Raw genomic sequence first — 16,905 nt, 5'->3', positions numbered from 1 at the left:
TGTACTACTGTGGTCGAGTATAGTGACAGTAGGAAATCTACTTTCAAAGCCTCACGTCATTCGTATTTTGTATGTGGTCAGACCGCATATGTACGTCTGCCCCTAGATTGGGATGGAACATGTTACATTGCTTTCCTACTGCCACCAGTTTTCCTAGCCCCATCCGATTATCACAGAAATACACATCTAGTACACGTCAGACATAGAAGGGAGATCGAGTCCCCAATTGTCGATCAAACTGAAACTGCATTAGAACAGTATACAGACTTCAATAAAGGTTTCTTTTTCTTCATAGGACCTATCCAGAATAGTAAGCTAATACGTAGGCTAACCAGAACCCTTGAAGCAGTAGTGAATGAGACTACTTCCGCTCTAGGTAACTTAACAGAAGAGCAATCTGCTATGAGATTTGTCGTTCTTCAGAACCGCCTTGTTCTTGACGTCATACTAGCCGATAGGGGCGGAGCTTGTAGAGTCATCGGATCTAGTTGTTGCATTTTCATTCCTAATACCGCACCGTCTGTTTATTCAGCAATAACAAGACTTCATAAAATAGCCCATCAGCTACACCAAAATCCAGGCACCTGGACATGGTCCGGTTGGCTCTGGAGTATAATATCTGCCTGGGGATGGAAAGTACTGTCATTCCTGGGAATAGTAGTAATGATCATATTCAGTTGCTGTCTCTGTTTACAATGTGGCCCTGCGATTTGCGGCTTGTGCGCTACCTCTTGTATTCCAAGTCCTAAGTCCCATTCCAAGAAGATAAGAGACGAGCAAATGATGCTATATGAACAGATAGATGGTCTTATGAATATTGATGTTTCCTGAAGGAAACGTAGGGAACAAGGAGGGAATGAGGAAAATTGAATTTTGCCCTGTCATGTGTCCCTACGTGTTCCCCATTATATGTTATATGTGCATGATCGATATGCATATGTTCCCCCTTGACCGAATAAAGACGCAATTATAGTTGTGTCCAACGTTAGTATGCCAGTTATCCAGTCCCCCGTGAAAGCAACGAGTATTAGGCCTATGTTGCCAACGTCTTTCCATTGTGCACGATAAATCATCGAGTTGTCCCCGTTTCTAGGCCTCATAGGGCCCGGACACCAGATTCAAGCTTCAAGTCTCCTGAATCACTCCGAGGAGCGATGCAGCCCCTCCCGCATCCCTGACCCTTCACTTACTTTCTGCCAAGCAGCGCGGTGCCCGGCCTGGCCTGCCTGCCTGTCTGCCAAGAATATGTTATGCTTACAGTTATCAGTTCAGCTCCCCGGCTTCACATTCCTAAGCTAATGAACCGCATACACATCTTCATTTATAGTCTAGTCTTTCTGTCTCCATGCAAGAGAATTACTGAATTAGTATCCATAGAAGATTGATAGCACACGCAATACATGTAGAATATATGCATGCATCAGCCTTAGTGTCAAGTAGCCTTTTCCCTGATGACATTTAGATTCAAGCAACATGTACTCCAAACACAAGATATCAGATATGCTATAGGTACATGTCGTCCTGACATCCCAGACTTTAGTCTCCTCTTCTAGTGCCAGAAGTCAGAGCCCCCAGCTCTCCCCAGTTACACGTCATGGCCCGTTTGCGCGCACCAGTAGGTTAAAGGTTCCAGCTGCCCAGGTAGCCCCCTCCATGTGTCCACCCACTTATGACACTTCTGTGACGTTTACATCACATGTCTCCGTGCACGCCCTGTGCACGCCTTCTTGTTACGCCCATATGTTCTTATCTTTCGTTTGTCACTTGTTACGCCTACTGTATTCAATGCAATTGTACTGTTTTACTATATATACTGTATGATGTTAATATGATATGCGCGATTTCCCTTTTCCTTGTGTCTGTCCCTTCCTGAACCTTTGCAGGTGATGGAACCCGATGGTCCTTTGGCTCGAGCCATCTGATTAAAGCCCATACGACTCAGATTCCACGGATTCTGCCTCTTATTTATTGAGCTATCCTTTTCAGTTAATGCATAGAAAAATAGTACCGGTAATTAATTATTTATTTACCACATGGAACCGGAGGCCAGATAGGTCATCTTAAAAGAAGGCACGCTGTCGAATGGTTTGCGCACCTAGCAAACATCAAGGGAAAGCAATCCCAAAGGGCAAGTGGCCAAAATATACCCATACTAGGTGTTTCATCTGAAGATGACGGGGAGGTAGAAGAAGCGTCAGACATTTGTCCGGTTGCGCCCAGTACCCCTGGCAGCACCACACCCTCCGGAACACATAGGAGGCACACTGAGAGTCTGGGAGACACACCAATGCGGAAAATGTCAACACTGAGCAGAAGTGGGTCGAAGAAGGCATCAGCATCATCCAGTAAATTTGTCCAGCGCACCATTACAAACATGTTCTCCTCAGATGCGCAATTTCAATGCAACCACCCAATTGTACACCTGTATAACACTAAGCTGGCTAAAATGCTAGCGGTGGACCTTCTCCCTTTTTTGTTTGTCGAAGGTGTGGGTTTTCTTGAACTCGTGGCAACACTGGCCCCTAAATGGAAGGTTCCTAGCCGGTTCTATTTTGCCAGGGTTGCTGTTCCAGCACTACATAAAGAGGTGCTTGAGTTGGTTGGGGCAGCTTTGCAGAAGAGTGCTGTTCACACTATACACCTGACAACAGACATGTGGACCAGTTGCCAAGCCCTTGATTACATGTGCATCACTGCACACTGGGTCTCTTTTTCAGGGGTTGCAAAACAGATAAATGCAGGTGGTGACTTGGTCGAGATTTTTAAGGGTGCTCGTAAACAAGCAACATTAGCCATGTTTGGCATGGAGAAAACTCATACTGCAGCCAACATTTTGGATGACTTTAACAAAAAGGTCTCGCAATGGCTGCCCCCAAGAAATTGCAAGGTTGGTTATGTTTCTACTGATAATGGCAGCAATGTAGTTAAGGCCATGGAGAACGGTTACTATTTCAGAGTGCCGTGATTGGCGCACTGTATGAACCTTGTCGTGCAAAAGTTCTTGAAAAAAGAACTTGCAGTCGACAAAATACTGACCATCTGCAGAAGAATATGCACACATTTCAACCATTCTTTTAAGGCCCGGAAGGAGCTGAGGCGCCAGCAAAATGTACGTTGAATGCCAGTGAAAGCACTTATCCAGGAGGTGGCAACACGTTGGAACTCAACCTTCTACATGCTTGAGCGTCTGCATGAGCTGTTTCCAGTAGTCAATGAGTATTTCTACAACCTGGGTGGTGATACGACAGAAATGATGCTAGCGGTGGAGCAATGGCAGCTAGTTAAAAGCCTGACAGACATGCTTCGTCCTTTTGAGGTCTTTACGCGTGACGTCAGCAGGGAGGACTGTTCTTTGAGCAAAGCTATCCCATTGTTGCTGAAGCTCGAGCACCAAGTCGTGTCTTCAGAATTAAAAGATGCTGGAAAGAATGAAGCATATGAGTTGGCGCAGAGATTATTACAACGCCTAGTTAGCAATAAACGGCTTGTAAATATCAAGAAACAACAGCACTACATTTGTGCTACTATTCTGGATCCACGTTACAAAAAGCCATTGTTTGGCAAAGTAATAATTCCTTTTGAAACATCAGATGTTACAGAGTACAAAGGTTGGCTAGCTCAGTCAGCCATTCGTTTTGAAAGAGAGCGGAAGGAAACTGTAGGAGAAGACAGTACTACTAGTGAATCAGCAGGCCATCAGGCGTCCCAAAAAAACACTGCTGCATCTGTGCCTGTGGCAGAAGTGAGTGACTTTTCCTCTGAGCCATTAACCACACCAGCAACCGTATCATCTGCACCAGGCCCAGGCGATATGTCTGAAGCGGATTGGCTAAGTGAGCTAGGGTTTCCTTGTCCCAGAAAGGACACAGAAGTGCAAAGTACAGGAATCCGGGAGGACATTCTTTCAATGGTGCAGGCCTATCTGGATGACTCAACAGCGGTCAATATTACTGAGGACCCATTGGCGTATTGGCATGGGAAAAGAAACATATGGCGAGAGCTCACCAACCTGGCTATCAATTACTTGTCTTGCCCACTCGCAAGCGTGTCTTCAGAACGTGTTGTTAGTTCTGCTGGTGGCATTGTGACTTGCAAAAGGTCCCGCCTCTTGCCCGCAAATGTGGAGCGGCTCACCATGATAAAGATGAACCAGCACTTCATACCACCAGATTACAAAGTACGAGAATGCACGCAGGAAGAAGAGGACACCGACCTACCTGAGGAAAGTTCTCCTCAGTTACCAGAAGTACTACCGACTCAATTTGCAGAGTTTGAGGACGAGCTCTGCTTCCCTGACAGCGAGTTCTGAAAATGAGTCAATTATTCATTAACTTTATTTTTCGTCCTTATTCACTTTTATTCCTGTGTGTCTGTCTTTCTTTGTTTAGCAAGTGCTTCATCACATTCACAACAAAACTGTAATCACCCAATCAAACAACAAGCCCATCAGCAGAACTGTCTTGATTTTGATGCCGCAGCATTCCTCAGGTTCACAACAGTTAGTTGACAAGAACTCAGTCCTGGTCGTCTATCCTCCTCCTCCAGACTCACCCTATCCATTTCCCGTAATGCTGATGCCTGGATTCTGCACAATGAAGAAACTTACGTTGACGAGTCCCCTAAAGAGGGACTGGAAGTAGTGAGTCCTCATTTAAATACATTTTGCTAAGTGTGACTTTTTTTCCCCGAGTTGCTTTTTGGCTGTTTGGGGGGTGTCAAACTTGTTTGCGCTTGGGTTTACGGGTCTTGGCTGGGCCATTGCTGGCAAGGTCTATTAAGGGATGAAATTGGTTAGGCATTTACTTTGGAAAACATTTGGCCAATTACACGTGAACGTTTAGGCGTTATTATTGCTCGCTTGCCTGTCTTAGGGGTGCTGTCTGTGGGGCTTCTAGGTTTTCGGGGTCTGTGAGCACCGCTGCCACATTTCTAATGTTGATTGCTTTTGTTTTGCAGAAAATCCACGCCGGGAAACTCCAGTTGGGGCCCTGCTGCAGAACGCTTTAGGACAATGTGAATTCCAGGTGGAGCCAGCCCTCAAATACAAATTACAGGTAAGATAAGCGTTTGGATGGGAGGTAGTATAATGGAGTATTAGGAGAGGTGAGAGAGTGACAGTGGTACTAGTAGTAAAGTCCTAGGACTCTTGAATTAACAAACTCTGTGACAGGCATTTACTTTGGAAAACATTTGGCCAATTACACGTGAACCAACACGATGACAGTGTTCAGTAAAACGAACTTACTGCAAAACCACCACCCACCAGGCTCAAAAGTAGTAAAAAACAGGTATGCTCAGATAAAGTTTGAAAAAGTACATTTTTATATCCCTAACAAAATAATCTCCCGCAAGACCCTCCCTAACCCCAACAAATAAATAGTCCTTCAAAAGTCCCCAAAAACCCCAACTCCCAATTCCCACCCCCCAAAAGTCTCTAAAAAAGGGGCAAGGGACACTCTAGGGATGCATGGTGTTGACTTTGGCCTCCAGGGCATCATGCCTTAGGGCCAGGGCATCGTACTTCTCCCGGAGGGTGGCGTGGTCTAAGCGGAGGCCCTCCAACAAATTTTGATATTCTTTGAATTTCCGGACCTCCGCCTCCAGGTCGGACACTCTGTGGATTGCACGGCGCAAGCGAGCCTTTAGAGTACTGTGAGGGGCAGCCTTTGCTGCTCGGCGGTGGCGTCTGCCAGCACGGCTCCGTTTCGCCGGAGCACTGCGCTGACTGGCAGAACGTGGGGTCACGGAGGAGGATGCAGATGTCCCATTCGATGTACTGGACTGCGTGTCGTCCCCCTCCAGTTCCACCAGCCGCCGATATTGGGCAACAGTAGCATCCAGCCTCCGTTGCCGGGCCAGTACAGCCTGCATACTCCTTGTTGGTTTTGATGTTTTAGTATGACCAACTATATGAAGAAAGAAAGACATAATCTGTAACCAAAGCTCTTTAAGAATATGATTAACACAAAATGATTCAGCAGGAAGTTGAGTCACAGTACAACTAGCAACTAGCCAGCGCAGTACAAAAGTATTCAGGCCAGTATCATGGGCGTCCGCAGGGAGGGGCAAGGGGGGGCGCTTGCCCCCCCCTGGATCGCAGGTCCATCCAGTGCTGGCCCAGTGAAAAATTACAATATGGTAATTACAGCAGGCTGGGACCGATAGACAGATAGAGGCAGAGACAGAGAGAGAGGAAGACAGAAGGAGAGAGAGAGAGGGAGGGAGCCAGAGGGTGACAGAGGGAGGGTGAGGGAGGGAGACAGAGAGAGAGAGACAGCGAGGTAGAGGGAGACACAGGGAGACAGTGTTAGGAATTAGTCGAAGTTAGCTGCTTTTCTATCTTCTGTGCCTTCTTTTCACATTGTAATCTCGGTGTCCTCTCTCAGTTTCCTCTGTATTGGTAGCCTCCTCCCCTCTTCTCCTCTTGCCCCTCCTTCCTTTTCTGCTTTATCTGTGAGCCAGCACCAGTACTCGATGCTTGGTTTCTAGCCTGGTTGTGTTTTCAAACCCAGGTTGTGTTTTGGGAGTTAGCGTTTCTCCCTGTGATTGTGTTTCCCCGTTACTGGTGAAAAGGAGACGCTTTGGAGCTTTGCCGAGCAGAACGAGGCTTCGTTCTGCTTCCTGGAGCTGGGACTGGTCGGACGCCTTACGCGCTGCATTACCCGGTTGGGGTTGGAATTCGAACTATTTGCAGATTTTTGGTACTAGAGGAAACTGGGAAATCTACCTCCATGACAAGACTGCTGTGGGCTGAGTCGGGGTGTGGGGTTCGTTGTATACGGTCGAGCCGATTTCCGGGTTTTGTGTTACCCGTTTCACATCGTTGTGTGAAACTTTGGACGATTTCACGAGGCCTTGAGCTTCTAGCGTTTAGCGAGGAACGCGTAATAGTTTGTGGCCACAAGTTAGATTAAATGCTATGCATACACAGCGGTTTTGCTGTTAATAGCTATCAGAGGGTTTTTTTAGTCAGATTTATGACTTTTTTCCCCTGTACACGAAACGCTTGATACAAAGGGTGTTTTGGTACCCTTTTCATTTTTGGATTTACATCAACAAGTCTCTCTCCAGAAGAATCTTCTGTGTTACCCAAGTAAGGAGGGGAATTGGGGTGTGTTGGGCATTAGTATGTGTGTACTGTGGAAACTTTAGGTGAGAGGACACTGAGGATTGTGTTATAAGTCTGTTTTCTTTGTCTCTTCTTTTTCCCTGCTGCAGGTTAGAAGACCTATATCCCTAACAAGAACACGGTCTGCCTAGCTGAATCATAAAGAGAGTCTTGGCGTTTCTCTTTCTTTTTGTTTTTCCCACCTTCTCCCTCTGTTCGGTCCGCTGTCACGCTGTGGTATAACGGGCGTGTAGCGTTCCTAATAGGGGCAGAGGATTGGGGCCATCCTCGCTTCCGTGGTGTGGGTTGAGCTGGGTGAAAATCCAACAGACAGAAAGAGGGAGACATAGAGGTTTTACTGTGTTCCAGTTCGCTTACCGCTACAGGAGTAGCTTGACAGCCTTCCAGCTCATTGCCATCCAGGAGGGAGGAGCAATCCACTTGCGAGGCCGCAGAGGAGGCGAGAGGCGCGGCCCCGGGACTGCGAGGTACAGCGTTCAACACTCTCAGCTGTTTCCTCTTCCCGCGTGAGCCGCGCCCCCTCCCAGTGCCACGCCCCCAAGGTGTTCTTAACCTCTCGCGGCCCCCGCTTCGCGGGAGCCACTCGCCATAGAGGTTTTACTGTGTTCCAGTTCGCTTACCGCTACAGGAGTAGCTTGACAGCCTTCCAGCTCATTGCCATCCAGGAGGGAGGAGGAATCCACTTGCGAGGCCGCTGAGGAGGCGAGAGGCGCGGCCCCGGGACTGCGAGGTACAGCGTTCAACACTCTCAGCTGTTTCCTCTTCCTGCGTGAGCCGCGCCCCCTCCCAGTGTCACGCCCACTCTTGCTTCGCAGAGTCTTAAGCAAGGTCACCGACGCGCAACGCGGGTCGCGCGCGGGTCGCAGCCCGGGCGAAGCCCGGGCCAAGGGCGGGCCCGTTGTTGCCCGTTAGTGCCCGGTAGAGACCGGTCCGGGCCACCCCCTTTCCACTCCAGCATCCACTCCCAGCAGACCACAGACATGCCGCCGAAAACCAGAAGCACCACAAAGATCAAGTCCAAAAACGCCCAGGAGGTAGCACAAATAACCGGCCCTATTGATTTGTTCATCACCCGTACTCATGAGGTAATAAACCAAAGCATCTCCCTTCTCGAAAAGAGAGTGCCACTGGACCTTATGAACGCGAAGCGATCATCCCTAGGCACCATAGCAACTGCCACGTCCCCGATTCACCTGATTTCCCAAAACTGCTCCCTACCTGTGACTATGCCACCCTCTGAAAACATTACAGTTCCATCCACAGTAGACCTTTCAGTCACTCAGACAGAGTCTGACCTTTCACTAACCTCGGACAATCTCGAGGCAACCCCTGATCTAGCAGCCTGCCAATCCCAAACTCAGGCAGGAACCCAGTGCAATTCCATCCTGCTTTCTCAAGGAGAAAGGGAAGGAGCCATCTCAAAACAAGGCAGCACAAAACCTATCGACAGTGTAGCAGTAACGGCTCCTATCCCTGCTCATGCCACAGACCACTTAAACTTCGCAGCACAATCCCTCCAACAAAACATATCACTTCTTCCTGCAGTCAATACTTCGCATCTAACAACCCTGAATGAGGCGACAGTTAACCTCTGCAGAACATGCAATGTTACTTCACAAGTCCTGACCACGGTAAAAGATTTACTATACCAGTACCTAAAACCTATTCAACTTACCATCAGAAATCTGGAAGCCCAGATGACCATTCTTTCGGCAACACTCCTTGATACTAACACGTGCATAGAAATAAAGGGCCAGCGAAAATCCCCCCAGTCTTCCAAAAATCATCCTCATCCTCAACCATCTAAAGCCACAAAACGACCAAATCTGACCATTCCACTCCCTAAAAATCAATCACATAGCGTCACAAATTATAATTCACAACTCGTAGAGCTTCAACCACAGCAGAGTAAAACCACTGTGGTATTAGACCGGCAAACATCTAATACAGGCCTGGCCATTCAAGATACTCCAGGACCTGCGACTAGTAAATCCAGCAAACTCCACTCAACAAAAAAGCCAGTACCCCTTTCACCCAAATCAGCGGCCCCCCAGCCTTCTCCAAAAAATAACTCCAATAAAACATCAGCTCTTAGACGTTCAGTCCACTTGCCCCCAGAAGCCACTCCATATACGTTAGTACTTACCGGTGTACCAGAGCTAACCGATGATACGCCTGAAACTGCATGGTCTCTTAAAAACAAGGTCATGCAGTGGTTAAGTATCAATAGGCCTTTAGAACCCCACCACTCGGGTGGGATATCCACAGTCCGCAGGGTAGTCTGGGTAGGTAAAACAACAAAAACGACCCGCGGAGACTGCATAATAGTAACTTGCAGAGACCCCTCCGTAGTGGATTATATTTGTGCCTGGCCCGCGCTGGATAAAAAGGGGGGAATTGACGCCCGTCACCTTTCTTTCTTTTATCCTCCTGCGCGACAACATCGTTATACCCCACCCTGGAATTGGCACCAGTCCCCTACGGAACCCTGGCGCCAGACTCCAAGAGAGCCATGGAATCAGCCGGAGTATACTTACGATCAAGGAGGCAGAAATCCCCCGAGAGACTGGCCAAGGGAATACTGGCAAGATAGGCCCTCACAATCCTATGAAGGCTGGCAGGGCTTTCCAACGCAAAACCGCTTTGGATGTCTGGAGATGGTCGATTGACCACTCAGGGTCGAACCTAGGAACACAAATGCTTCCATTACATTTCAAACAAATCCTATCCAGCAGCGAGTCCCTCGGGAGCCAGTTCCTTGCAATTTTAGAAACATACTTCCAGTAACACCAACTGTTTCCCCTACCTTCTCCAACATTATTACCCTTGTTAATTCAGTCTCGGAAACGCCAATCGTTCCCTCATATACTTCTAATAAGGTCACCCACAAAACTTTTACAGCTTCAGATGGAACCAATACCGGTTCATATCACCTGCATTTTCAGCTCCCAAACCTCCTGCCTATTTCCCCCAGGCTGAACTCCACCAATCTCAAGACACTCTAACTGCAAGTACATTGTTAGATCCACCCCATGTCCCTGTAGATTCCACAAATCTGAGCATCTCTATTGCATATTGGAACATCGCAGGCTTGCTATCAAAAATAACACTAGGGCCATGGCTAGACACGGCGAGAGAACATCAGATATTGTGTCTGCAAGAAACTTGGAGCACAATCCCGCTCCACCTTGCGGGATACAAAACTTTCTTTACAGCAGCAGTACAGGGAATTATGGGAAGATCTAAAGGGGGGCTCACGACATATGTAGCCAATACCCTCCCCCTCAAAATGAAGTTAATAAAGGAGTCATCAACATTTCAAATTTTTCAAATCACCCAGATGTTAGCACCCAAAGATAATAACAACTATATACTCATAAACTATTATAACAATTTGGGTACCTTGGACTGCTGGTCAAACCTAGAGGAGATCGCCACATTTCTAGTTTCGTTTCAAAACGACAACTTTAAAACAACAAATTACATTATCTGGGGTGGTGACTTCAATTTCTCTCTCTGCCCAAATCACAAAAACGGAAACTGCGGTCTCCAAAACGAACTTGGGAACCCAATACCTCACTTTGTCCACTCGCTATGTGGAAACAAGCTCAATGAAATCCTATTCTCCCTAGACATGGACTACGCGAACGAACTGGTTAACCCGCAGCAGGATTTCCAGCCCACTTTCCATGGACGAGGCTACTGTACAATCATAGACTACATAATAGTCTCAAACTCACTTAATGGGCAAATAGCAAATTTTGAAATCGGGTCAAACCCAACAAGTGATCACTACCCGCTCAGTATAAAAATTAACACCAAACGGAATAGAGCCTATCCCACAAAACTGAGCTCCCTTAAACAACAAATACTCTCCATGAACAAACTGAATGGGTATACAGTAAAATGGGCCAAGATTGACCCCGAAGAGGTGACACAGAGGGTCCTCGAAAAAACAGGACGGTGGTTATCCAAATGCACGTCTCTGGAGGCATCACCGCAGACGATTGTCAGTAGTTTCCAAAGCATCCAGGAAACAATAAGGGACGAGCTATTTGTCACCATAAAAAACAAGTCTAAGTATCCTACCACGAGATGGTTTGACACTGCTTGTCGGAAGGCCCTGTCATCACTCAAAGATGCCTTGCATAAACCTATCAGGGATCCCCAGGAAATCTCCCACCTGAGGAAGATATACAATACAGTAAGGCAAGATCACAAACAACAAATTAAAAAAGATCTCTGGTTGCGCCTACACGACAGTGCCCAAAGAAAAGACAGTACCTCGTTTTGGCAAACCATAAGATCGCCTTTTTTGGCTAACAACACGGACGTTGAACATCTTGATGTGGCTATATCAGAGGATATCTGGGTTTCCCACTTTGAAAAAATCTTTGGAACAGCCCTAGACCCTGCAACAGATAACTCAACATATGAGGTCCAGCCAACGAGCAATAGCATCTACCCAATCAAGTTGCACCTTCATCTAAATGAAATTATAAAGGCAATCAGGGCTTCTAAACCTGGCAAGGCCCCAGGCCCTGACGGTGTTCCAATGGACCTGTTCCTCCATGACGTAGACTTTTGGTCCCAGATAATCACCCGGGTTATGTCAGCAGTAACCAAGATCGGCCTTTTTCACTCATGGTCTACTTCCATCCTTTTGCCCATTTTTAAAAAAGGAGACCGTAACGATCCCGCTTGTTACAGACCAATATCCCTTCTGGACTCAATGGGCAAGATTGCAGGTCGAGTACTCCTGGACCGTTTACAATCTTGGGCCCGGGAGAATAACATCTTAACCGACCTGCAATATGGTTTCCAGAGGGGGCTTGGGACCGTGGAGCAGGCCCTTAACCTTGTTCTCCTGGCTGGTAAATACGTACACGCCAAAGGAGGTGACATCTTCCTCGTCTATGTCGACTTAAGCACGGCATTTGACTGCGTCCAGCACGAGAAACTCTGGCAAATACTAGGCGACCTGGGTGTGGATCCCCCGATAACAACATTTTTACGAGAACTTTATTCAAATGCTGAAGGCCGAGTTCGTTACGGTACTAGTGGCGAATTGTCACGTCCATTCCAGATAATGAAGGGAGTAAGACAGGGCTGTGTCCTGGCTCCCTTCCTGTTCAACCTTTACACTAACGGACTTGAACAGGCTATGCTGGAAGGGAGCCAGGATCTCCCCCAGATAGATCGTCGCCCGATACCCACGCTGTTGTATGCTGATGACTCAGTGATCTTAGCACGGACTCTAAACCAACTTCAGATTCAAACCAACAAGTACACAGCATTTATGGACTCACTTGGTCTCAAAATAAACATCAAGAAAACCTTCATAATGCATCTTGGTCCTAGGATTAAAACCACTAAACCAATAATGGTTGATAACACCAAACTGGAAAAAACCCCGGTCTATCCATACCTGGGTATCCTAGTGGACGATGCAATGAATTGGCGAAAGGCAATTGAGGCCAGGAATCTCCATTTCCGCCGTGCAACTTCAGCATTAACATCTTTCTCGAGGAAACTGGGGAAACCAGCCCCATCCGAACTCTTGACCATATATTACGCAAAATGCCATAGTGTGGCCATTTATGGAGCTGGAATCTGGGGTCATGGCCGTATCGATCAATTACAGGTCACCGAAAACGCCTTTATAAAGTACATTCTAGCCCTCCCTCAAAGTTCCCCGATATTAGCCACACATCGGGAGCTTGGTATGGAATATATTATTGACACCATCCGGTCCAGCCCATTCTTCTGTGGCATCGAATATGGTGCAACCCCGAATGTCATCTAACTCGCTCACTCATTGCTGACTGTTTAGCCCTGACAAACTGGCGGAAAATCCCATGGCTAACCTACATTTCTAACTTCTTTAAAGTTTTGGATCGTGAATCCTACTTTGAAGAACAACCCTCAGTGGAAGACATTTCCAGGAAGCAGTTAAAGATAATGTGTAGAGCCATCTGAGGGATTTACGGAACCAGACAGAGATTATTAAACCATCCAATGAAAAAATTGGCGCCCTACAGACTGGAAACTGCATACAGCCTTATTTGACGTATTTTTTATCTAACTATGAAAGGTTTTTATTAACAAGACTACGCTTTAATACTTTTTTCCGTTCAGTTACATTCCCTGAAACGAAAAATTGGTCGCCCAATTTGCTGAACTGCCCCTGTGACGGAATCTCCCCACAATCTACGATCCACGTAGTCCTCTTTTGCAAATACTATAAAATACCAAGGAAAAAGTGGATTATTCCGATTCTCCGAACCAGTGGTCACAGACAAACATATCCAGCATATCTTTATTTGCAATCCTTAAAATCATTGCATGAAGCCAAATTCATAGCGACCTTTCTCAAAGCAGTCTTAACAACACGTCGCAGTATTTCCAGTTAAATTAGAACTGAATAGAATCTCAAAATGTATTTTTTCTACCTAAAAAAGTCTTTATATTGTGTTTTCTTATTCATGTGTTTTAAAAAATGTTATCATGTACTTTTTATGATTATTCAATTGATAATCGAATAAAAGTTAATGAAATGAAAGAGAGAGGGAGGGAGACAGAGAGAGAGGGAGGGAGACAGAGAGAGAGGGAGGGAGAGAGAGAAAGAAAGATGTGTGTAATGTGTATGCCAGAAGATCTGGTGGCTCAGTGGACGAAGGCATCCGCTGCAGGGGCATGAGTTCAACCTCATGGTCATAGTTTTTTTTGTTGCTCTAGATCCACCCCCCTCCCCCACTGACCCTGCCCCCTTCGGTGCGGCCCTTGGCCACAAACCACACTGTCAATTTGGCCCCGAGAGAAAGTTTGTGAGGACCCATGCTCTATAACCACATCCTCCTGATTTAGATTGAATTGTTTTTTTCTGGCATTTTTTGTTTTTCCCTCTGTTTTAATGTAGTTGCCAGGTCGTCTGCTGTGGTGCCGCACAAGATTTTTCTCTCCCCCCTATGGGGTTCTTTGTTTATTTAAGCTCTATGTCGTGTTAGATTTAAAAAAAATGTATTTAATACTTGTGCTCAATCATGTCAGGAGTAGGACTCAGGAGATGGTGATGATGTTGCACCCCCCCCCCTGGAAACATTTCATAGTATTTTCGTAGTTCATCCAGTGACCGTCTACTCTCTGTAGATACACATCATATGCTATCTAAGAGTCAGATAGTACCATGATCCAGCTTACCTGTACCCGCCACCACCACTGTCTGCTTCCTCACAGTCTGTTCTTGGGCCTCTTGCGCCGCCTCCTCCCCAGAGTTGTCCTCGGACTCGGAGTCGATCACCACCACCACATCCGAGCTGGCCCCGCCACCAGATGTTCCACCTACAAAGTAGATTTAAGAATGTTAGATTACACCACTCACTAGTATTTGGTCTAGGAATGAAGAAATGTGAAAACAACAGAAAAAGTAATTGACTGTCTACTCTAGTCTAAAGTAAAAATGTCCCTCCTTCCAGGGAAGGCTGTTGTCTTGCTGCACTTTTTTGTCACAATTGATGAATGCTTGCTTAATTTTAACACACACCATTTTTCTCTGAACAGACAGAAGCTGGACTTCTAAGGACAAGAGCAACATCAACTTCAAACCAGGTGAAAGCTCGGCTCGACCACAAGAAATGTGTTCCATTACTCATCAACTCAGCACCAAGCACTTTTCCATTTCCAGCTAACTTTATTTTAATATATGTGTTTACTTTTACTTTTAATAAAGCTTTTAAACTTGAATAGACTCTGTGGTTTTTGGTCCTCCAGACTAGAGTGACTGAGCAAAAGGTTTTGCAATTTTTGCAAGGAGGAGTCCGTGCCGCTGACACTACCAGGTTTATACAGTGTGCCAAACACGCCACTCTGAAATATTATTACTCTGGTCTTTGGTGTCCATAGTTCGGTTTGTGGAGAATTGTCCCTGCAACAGTAGTATTATGGATTTTGCTCCTATCTAAACACTATTTCGAAAAAATTTAATTAGGAACGCTTGGACAACAATAGGTCCTCTATATTTAAATGAAAACTTACTGGGGCCAGCAAAGGAGCACTCGCCGCCCTGGCCTGCATCCTCCTCCTTTGGACCATGTATGAAAGGAAAATTAAAATAGGACAGCTGGCTAGGGAAAATCATACAAGATCAAAATTCATAACCATTACATATACTGAAATAAAAACACATCTATTTCGTTTAGTCAACTTTTAATTTTTTTAAAAAAAATATAAAAAAGAGATAAAAACATACATATTTCACAAAGAAAATGACATCACAATACAATAATGAGAATCAAAAAAAGAGAGAAGAACACGGTTCTTAAACACTTATCATAAAAGTTCCTATCTCAAATAATATAATCACAAATGGTGACAAACAGAGTTGTCCCTGCTTCAACAAGCATCCTCCTTTTCCGTCCGCTTGCCCCTGGGCGGACCTGACGTACAACATGAAAGAAAGAACAGAAAACATTGCCGATTGCTGCTTGTCGATGTCCTTGTCAACCAAATCAAACATTTAGAAAGAACAAGAACCAACTATTTTAGCCAAAAAGAGGGCTACAAAGGAAGGACTGCACCTGAGCCTCTACTCTAGGGGCAGATTTACAAGCCCCTTGCAGCTCTTTTGCTCCGTTCTTGCGTCACTTTTGTGACGCAGCGCCACAACAAGAGAGGCGCCATGGTGTGGCGTATATTAACAACGTGACGCATATGGGAGATGCATCCCATTCTATAGCCCTGCGCCATAAGGGAGCGTTCCAGCGCAAGGGAGGGCGTTCCTGCGCAGGAACGCATGCTAAAAGTGGCTATGGGGAATATATAAAATTTCAATCAGTCATTTAGGACAATGATGCGTCACTGAAACCCTGCGCCTGCATGAAGCAGACGTAAGGCTTGACGCAGCATTGCTGGAGCTGCGCCATCGTTGCAACGCAACTCCATCAATGAGCCGCCACTACGGCACCGATGCGTAACGCTTCGGTGACGTTTTGGGACCATGGTGTGCCGCATTGTAAATACTTACAACAAGGGGTGGTGATGGACAGAGTCTCTGAATTAAGCAGAGTACTCTCACCCAGTCAAGAGATCAGGGCTAGATCCAACACCGTTTTTTAGCTCATTGCACCATCCCAGTTTCAGAACCTGGCTTTATGCAAATTAGTCTGTCCCTGGCCCAGTGCATCATGGGAACAGGGCAGACCAGACTACAAAAGCCAATTCTTACACTGGGAAGGAAACAAGCTTCCGGGGACCGGTTTCTGGCATTACAGCCGTCTTCGGCCCGGCTTGCTTGAATCCTGATGGTGCAATGAGCAAGGGACTCACATCTGAGTATACCCTTCCACGCTTAGGGTGGACAAAAATATTTACAACAAGGGGTGGTGATGGACAGAGTCTCTGAATTAAGCAGAGTACTCTCACCCAGTCAAAAGATCAGGGCTAGATCCAACACCGTTTTTTAGCTCATTGCACCATCCCAGTTTCAGAACCTGGCTTTATGCAAATTAGTCTGTCCCTGGCCCAGTGCATCATGGGAACAGGGCAGACCAGACTACAAAAGCCAATTCTTACACTGGGAAGGAAACAAGCTTCCGGGGACCGGTTTCTGGCATTACAGCCGTCTTCGGCCCGGCTTGCTTGAATCCTGATGGTGCAATGAGCAAGGGACTCACATCTGAGTATACCCTTCCACGCTTAGGGTGGACAAAAATATTTACAACAAGGGGTGGTGATGGACAGAGTCTCTGAATTAAGCAGAGTACTCTCACCCAGTCAAG

Source organism: Lissotriton helveticus, chromosome 2_2 (genome assembly GCF_964261635.1).
Source record: "Lissotriton helveticus chromosome 2_2, aLisHel1.1, whole genome shotgun sequence".
Classification (NCBI taxonomy): Eukaryota; Metazoa; Chordata; class Amphibia; order Caudata; family Salamandridae; genus Lissotriton; species Lissotriton helveticus.
Note: the sequence above shows the minus strand (reverse complement) of the source record.